Source organism: Tenrec ecaudatus, chromosome 3 (genome assembly GCF_050624435.1).
Source record: "Tenrec ecaudatus isolate mTenEca1 chromosome 3, mTenEca1.hap1, whole genome shotgun sequence".
Lineage (NCBI taxonomy): Eukaryota > Metazoa > Chordata > Mammalia > Afrosoricida > Tenrecidae > Tenrec > Tenrec ecaudatus.
Genome location: NC_134532.1, coordinates 140,519,524 through 140,527,828, shown reverse-complemented (window position 1 = coordinate 140,527,828; position 8,305 = coordinate 140,519,524).

The window sequence follows — 8,305 nt, the reverse complement described above, 5'->3', positions numbered from 1 at the left end:
CACAGCAACCCTATTGACAACAGAATTAAACACTGCCCGGTCCTGTCTCTATCTCACATTTGTTCTTTTTTTTTTTAAATCATTTTATTTGGGGCTCTTACAGCTCTTATAACAACCCATACATCAATTGTATGAAGCACATGTGTACATTGTTGCCATCATTTTCTAAACATTTTCTGTTTGAGCCCTTGGTATTAGTTCCTCTTTTTATCCTCCTTCCCTGACCCTACCACCCTCACGAACCCTTAGTAAATTATTATTTTCATATCTTACACCAATCATTCTTTCCCTTCACCCACGTTTCTATTGTTCTTCGCCTTTGTGGGGCTTGGTTGTACATTGATCATTGCAGTTGGTTCCCCTTTGCTCCCTCTTCATTCATTTCTGCAACTGCAAGTCTGATCTCCTGACCTTGGATTCATTTGCCACCATCCTACCTGAGGTTCATTAGCCCCTGCAGCTACAAGAATCAGGAGAAGGTTCCATTCTAGCACCTGACCCACAGACCTGGAATCTGCATGGATTTAGACTTGGACTTGGTTCTATAATTGGGTGACCCATTTTCATCTATCTGCCTATCTCTATATCATCTATATCTATATGCATTGCTTTCTAGAGAAGCAAATCAGTTGTTGTTGTTGTTAGGTGCCATCAAGTTGATTCTGACTCATAGTGATGTTAGGCACAACACAACAAAACACTACAGTCTTGTGTTATCTTCACAATGGTTCCTATGCTTCAGCCCATTGTCGCAGCCACTGTGTCTACCCATCTCCTTAAGGGCCTTCCTCTTTTTCCCTGCCCCTCTACTTTACCAGAGATGACGTCCTTCTCCAGGGATTGGTTTCTCCTGACAAAATGTCCAAAGTATGCAAGGCTAAGTCTTGCCATCCTTGCCTCTAAGAAGCACTCTGGCCATACTTCTAACACTGATCAGTTTGTCCTTTTAGCAGCCCATGATATTTCGAGTAGTCTTCTCTAGCATCACAATTCAAATACATCTACTCTTCAGTCTTCCTCAGTGTCCAACTCTCACATGCATCTGAGGCGATGGAAAATACTGTGTCTTGGGTCAGGTGTGCCTTAGTCCTCAAAGGCACATCCTTGCTTCTCAAGTCTCCAAAAAGGTCTTAAGCCGCAGATTTACCCAATGCAACTCATTGCATTTTGATCTCTTGACTGCTGCTTCCATGAGCACTGGTTGTGGATCCAAGCAAGACAAAAATTCTTAATAACTTCAATCCTTTTTCCATTTATAATGATGTTACCTATTGGTACAAATGTGAGGATTTGGGTTTTCTTAAATTGAGTTGCAATCCACAGTGCAGGCTGCAGTCCTTGATCTTCATCTGCAAGTGCTCCTCACTTCCAGCAAGTGAAGTTGTGTCATTTGCATATCTCAGGTTATTAATCAGCCTTCCTCCTGTATTCTTCTCTGTGTATTCCAGCTTCTTTGGTGATTTGCTCAGCATACAGACTGAATAAGTATGGTGGTAGGATACAATCCTGATGCACACCTTTCCTGATTTTTAACCATGCGGTATCCCCTGGTTCTGTTTATACAGCTGCCTCTTGAACGATGTACAGGTTCCGCATGAGCACAATGAAGTGTTCTGAGTTTATGTATATACATACACATATACATATAAACATACATATATATCTGAGAGAGAGAGGGGGGAAGAGAAAGAGAGAGATACATATCTCAGCTTCACTCGTTTTGCTTCTCTAGAGAACCCAGTCTAAGACAGCTACTTTATCAATAACAAAACAAAGTATTGCTGGGCCTTGCATGATCTTTGCAAGCATTGGTCTGTTTGAAGTCAGTGTGGTGGTTCTTGTGTCATTCCAAATTGTTGAGGGTTTATCTTGCTTTCCCTTAATCTCTATTTTACCAAGCATATGTACTTTCCCAGTGATTAGTCTTTTCTAATGTGTACAAAGTAAATGAGCTGAAGTGTCCCTGCCCTTGCTTCTAAGGAGCATTTTACTTCTGTTTCTTCTGGCATGCCACTGTAAATTAAGTATTCTTTGCCAGGGTCACCGTTTGAGTACATCATTTCTGTCTTCCCTTTTCATCGTCCAGCTTTTGCAGTGCATATGAAACCATTGAAGAGAGCATGAGTTGGGTCAGGCAGCCCTTAGAAATTAAAATAACATATTTGCTTTTTAAAACTTTAAAAAGATCATTTGCAGCAGGTTTGTCCAAAGCACCAAGGCTTTTGATGATCTGTACATTTGATCTCTTGATTGCTTCTTCTATGGCTATTGATATTTTTGTTGTTGGGAGCTAGCTGGAGGTTTATAGAACAGATCAGGTTTATGTTCAACAATTCATACATCCATTGCAATACCCTCAGTGTATCCTCTTACTTATCCCAGTTTCTCTGTTTCCTATTTCCTACTTTCCGAACCATCTGTAATTTGTCCTTAGGTAAGGTCTGCCTCCCTCTCTTTAATCTTCAATAGTTGACTATCCTAACAGAGTGATTTCTGTTCCTCACCTTGGGATGACAAAGGGCAAAATACTTGCTATCTCTACTCAACCTCATCATTTCTAGGCTTTGGGGTTTTGATCTATACTTTTCTCTCATTCTATCCAAGACCTGTTCATTTTATCTTTCGTAGGAAAGTTTATAATAGCACTCTCTAATTCTTCTGGTCTCGTGGTTGTTGAGACTTATGTTTATGTGGTCCATTAGTCCATTGGACTGATTATTTCTGTTTGTTTTGATTTTAATCACATTTTTTCCCTGCAGATGGGCAGAAGCCTGTTTTGCATCTTAGATGGCTTCTGACAAGCTGTGAAGGCCCCAGTCACTACTCATCAAAACTGGATGTAGAATATTGGTCTTTGTGAACTATGTTATGCCAGTTGACCTTGATGTCCCTTAAGATTATGATATTGAGCTTCAAGGTCTAGCAATTCATTCCCTCAAGGTATTTATGTCTAAGAAGTTTTCCTTTACCTTGCTACCAATACGCTTTACCACATTAATGGATATATTTGTAGCGAAGTAAATGAACATATATAAGTATTCTCTATCAAATCTCTCTATATTTGTGGGTATACTTCTATTCTCCTTCCCACATCAATTCAGCCTGCATGTCTATCCAAGTATTCACTCATAGAACTCCACTACCACAGGACTGTTTACAGAACAGTATTTGCCTGTTGCTTTTAATTCTTGCAAACCTCCCAGTGTCCTTTCTTGCCTTCATTTTTTGCTAACCCTCCTCTAACGGCACTTTGCCTCTCTCCTTCCCCCAAGCTAACACTGTGTACCCCTTAGCTCATGACTCCCTTTCCTCCTTGACCCTCTTATCTCTAGTTACCATCAAAGGAGGTTTTATTTTAGTGTGAAAACCTTTTCATGAGTTTTTATAATAGTGGTCTCCTGTAATATTTGTTCAACCTGCATAATGTCCTCCAAGTTCATCAATGTTATTAGGTGTTTTTCAAACTCATCATTATTTTTAAATGTTGCATAATATTTCATTGTGTACATCACCAAAATTTGTTTATCCATTTTTTTTCTCTAATGGGTCTTTATGTTGTTTCCATCTTTGTCCTATTATGTTTAACATGAATATATATATATCTCCCAGCTTTTATTTCTCTAGGCTATATACCAAGGAGAGGGATTGCTGAGTCATATCCTAGTTCTATTCTGAACTTCTTGAAGAAGTGTCGCACTGCTTCTCAGAGTGCTTACACCATTTTAGTATCACCAGCAGTCTTTAAGAGCACCAGCATTGGTTATCTGTTTGGGGTTTGTTTATTTGCTTTCTATTTTATTTTTTCTCACAAGTAAGATCTTTTATTTGTCACCATTAAAAGTTTAAACAGATTCTTGAAAGGGTGGCTCATAGTCCTCAGCTTATTCTGCTGTAGCACTTGTCTCGTCGTTTTCCAGAATTACCATCTTCACCACGAAGTTTGAGTATGCCCAATTCAAACTTGGGCTTCTGCAGAATTTTCACTTTCTAATGAAGACATCGCAGAAAGGATAAATAGATTGGCAAGTCTTTCTATGTCTTTCCCAGTGCTGTCTGGGATCAATTTATTGACCACTTCTTTCAAGTCCTTTGTCCGCACCTCTCGGGTCATGATGTCCATCATTTTCTTTCAGATTTGGAAGTGGAAGAGGTTTTCCGAATCTAGTTGTTGCATTTTTTTTTAAAGTAAAACCAACACAGAACAGATGAAGGAGACAGCCATCAGTAGTCTTGACAGCAACATGAGCTTCAGGCATCATCTGCCATTTTTTCCTCCGGGAGTATATTTTGTCACAGGTATAAGATCCATGTCATGGAAGTTGGTCAGGCAGGTTTTACCCTGAACGTCCTCAGTAATTAGCTTGAATATTCTAATTACAACTTCATCATTCTGCAGATCAGCAAGGCTCACTTAAAAAACACTGCCCTTGAGCCCATCAGATGTAATTTTGGTTCCTTAATTTCTGGTGACTAGTGTTTTTTCAATATTTCTTATATTGAACATAGCTGGTACTGTCATATCATACTGATCTTTCTTAGAAAATGGCTCAACTACTTTCTTCTTGATTTCTCTTTTACTACCTTATAAGGCCTTATAAGGCTCCTCCTCTTGCTGACTGCTATGGTGGTGCTGACAAAGCCAAAAGGGCTATTGATTTGTTTTTTAATGTTGTTATTAATGCTGAGTTGGGGTGATATCCCACTGTTGGTTTGCAGCTCTTAAATGGCTAATGATTGTGAGCATTTCCTCAGGTGCTTATTGAATGCCTCAATGTCTTCCTTGGTGAAGGTGAAATAAATGTCCTATACCCATTTATTTTTCAATTGGATTACTTGTCTTTTTCTTGTAGAGGCGTTCAAGTTTTCTGAAAATTTTAGAGATTAGTCCATTGTCTAATATGTTATTACCAAAAGTTCCTCTCCTAACTGTGGGTTCTTTTTTGATTATTCTTTTGTACATACATGTCTAATTTTTAGGGGGTTTCGGTTGTCTCTTTTGTCTTTTGTTTGTTTGTTCAGTAAGTTTGATAGTGTATTTATACCATGTATTGGGGCCCTGTGATAGTTAGGCTTTGTGTGTAAATGTGGTTAGGCCAGGATTCTCAGTGGCTTGGCAGTTTAGGTCTCCCCTGTAATATGATGAAACATAATATAATCAACACACTTATGGAATCTTGTATGAACTAAGCAGTTATGCAGGTCATAGCATCATGGTATTTACTACAGGATGTCACCTACTTGATATTTAAGTAGAGAGCTGTGGAGAGATTCACTCTTCTGTTGGTCTGGATCCTGCATCTGTTGCATCAATCTTGAGTTCTTAATGGCCTCCCATATTGCCTGCCAACCCTGGGAGCCATCAGAGCCTGCCAGCCTTAGATTTGTTCAACTCTGCAGTGATCTGCTGGCAGCCACCAACTTGTCATTTGCCTTCTTCATCTTCCTGATTTGGGGTATCTTGGTCCCAGCAGCTGTCAGTTCAGGAAAAGCTGCCAGCTCTGACCCAGGGGCTTGCTCCTACAACAGTGTAAGCCATTTTTCTTGATATAAACCCCGGTATTTAGATACCTACATAGAGGTCATGGGTTTTGCTTCTCTGGGGAACCCAACCTAACACAGGTCTGTAAGTTTGTCTCTATTTTTTTCATGGACAATCTTTATAGTTCTAGGTTTTCTGTGTGTCTTCCATCCAGCTTGAGCTTGGTTTGCATATGAGGAAGTACTAAAACAATACCAGAATTTTTTTTTTTAACAAAACAACCTTATCACGTTCAAAGTGCTCTCCATTTACACTTAATGCATTTGTCAAATCTGCGATTCCATTCTTGGAAACATTCTTCAAACTCATCTGTTTGGGTGGAGGACAGCACCTCCCTTGTTTTTTTCTTTACCTCTTCTACGTCCTCTAAGCGCTGTCCTTTCATGTCACTCTGCATTTGCAGAAACATAAAGAAGTCCCACAGAGGGAGGTCAGGAGAATAGGTGCACGGGGCAGAAGAGGTGTGCTGTTTTCTGCCCCAAACTGGCACATTCAGATGGCTGCGTGAGCAGGTACATTGTCACAGTGGCAAAATGAATCCCTTGTCTGCCACAAATCAGTCTTTTAAAAAAAATAATTTTATTCAGGGCTCGTACAACTCTTATCAAAATCCATACATACATCCATTTCATCAGGCACATTTGTACATTTGTTGCCATCATCATTGTCAAAACATTTGCTTACTGCTTGAGCCCTTGGTATCAGGTCCTCATCTTTTGCCATCCCTCCAAGCTCCCCCCTCCCTCATGAACCCTTAATAACTTACAAATTATTATTGTTTTGTCATATCTTACACTGTCTGACATCTCCATTCACCCACTTTTTTGTTGTCCAGCCCCTAGGGAGGAGGTTATATAGAGATCTTTGTAATTGGTTCCCCCTTTACACCCTATCCTACTTCTACCCGCCTGGTATTGCCACTCTCACCACTGGTCCTAAAGGGATCATCTGTCCTGGATTCCCTGTGTTTACACTTCCTATCTGTACCAGTGTACATCCTCTGGTACAGCCAGATTTGTAAGGTAGAAGTGGGATAATTAGACTGGAGGGAAGCATTTAGGAAGTAGAGGAAAGTTGTATGTTTCATCATTGCTACACTGCATCCTGACTGGCTCATCTCCTCCTGCAACACATCTGTAAGGGGATGTCCAGTTTCCTAGAGATGAGTCTTGAGTCCCCAATCTGTACTCCCCCTCATTCACAATGATTTGATTTTTCATTCTTTGATGCCTGATACCTGGTCCTTTGACACCTCATGACCACAGTCTGGTGTGCTTCTTCCATGTGGGCTTTGTTGCTTCTGAACTAGATGGCCACTTGTTTATCTTCAAGCCTTTAAGACCCCAGACGCTATATCTTTTGATAGCCAGGCTCCATCAGCTTTCTTCACCACATTTGCTTATACACCCATTTGTCTTCAGCGATCGTATTGGGAAGGTGAACACACAATGATATGATTTTTTGTTCTTTCATGCCTGATAACTGATCCCTTTGGCACCTTGTGATTGTACAGGCTGGTGTGCTGCTTCCATGTGGGCTTTGTTGCTTCTGAGCTAGATGGATGCTTTCTGCGGCATTTTTACCCAAGCGGGAAACAAAGTTTCACAGCCTCATTCTGTTCTCTAAAATTGGCCATTGCATAAAATGAGGCTTGAGTAACACTGGTTTTAGGAAAAAATTCACTGTGACCAGAGAGAACCTTCCCAGGTGATGTCACTGGGTGCACTAACTCAGAGCAAGTTGCATTGTTGCCTAGTGGGAAAAATGTATACTACAAAAGCTCCACTCCTCCCAGCACAATTCTGGGTTTGTTTGCTTGTTTTGGGTACCCCTCATATATTATGAGAATAGGTTGCTTCCTTATTCTTCAAATGGTTATCCAGTTTGACCAGCATCATTTGTTGAAGAGATTAGCTCTTTTCCACTTCATGGTTTTCAACCTTTTATCAAAGATCAGCTATCAATTGGTAAATGGATTTACTTCTGAATTCTCAGTTCTGTTTCAGTGGTCCATATATTTATTTTTTACCAGCACCAGACTGTTCTGACTACCATGGTTATATATTAGAGTTTAAGATTGGGAAGTAAGAGATCTACTTTTTCTTTTGTATTAATGCTTTATTTGGAGTCCCTTTCCCGTCTATAAAGTTGGTGATTAGTTTTTCCATCTCTTTTAAGAATGATGTTGAAATCTGGATTGAGATTGCATAACATCTGTAGATCATTTTGGATAGTATTACCATTTTCACAATGTTCAGTCTTCTCAGATATGACATGATATAATTTTGTTATAATTGAGTTAATTCTGTGTCATAGCGACCCTTTAGAACAGGGTAAATTTGCCCTTGTGAATTTCTGGGACTATAATTTTTTATATCATTTTATAAGGGGCTCATACAACTCTTAACACAATCTATACATAAATCAATTGTGTAAAGCACATTTGTACATTCATTGCCCTCATCATTCTCAAAACATTTGCTCTCCACCTAAGCCCCTAGTATCAGCTTCTCATTTTTCCCCTCCCTCCCCAACTCACCCCTCCCTCATGAACACTTGATAATTTAGAAATTATTATTTTGTCATATCTTGTCCTGCCCGACATCTCCCTTTGTCAGGGGAAGCCAGTCCCTAACACATCATTACGGGTCCAGTAATGACCCGCAATGTACAGCGCAATTGTACAGCGGTAATAAGTAAAGATCATAGTAAAGTTACAGAGAGCATGAGAGATAGAAGAGAAGTGTTGAAATAATGGAGTCAGAC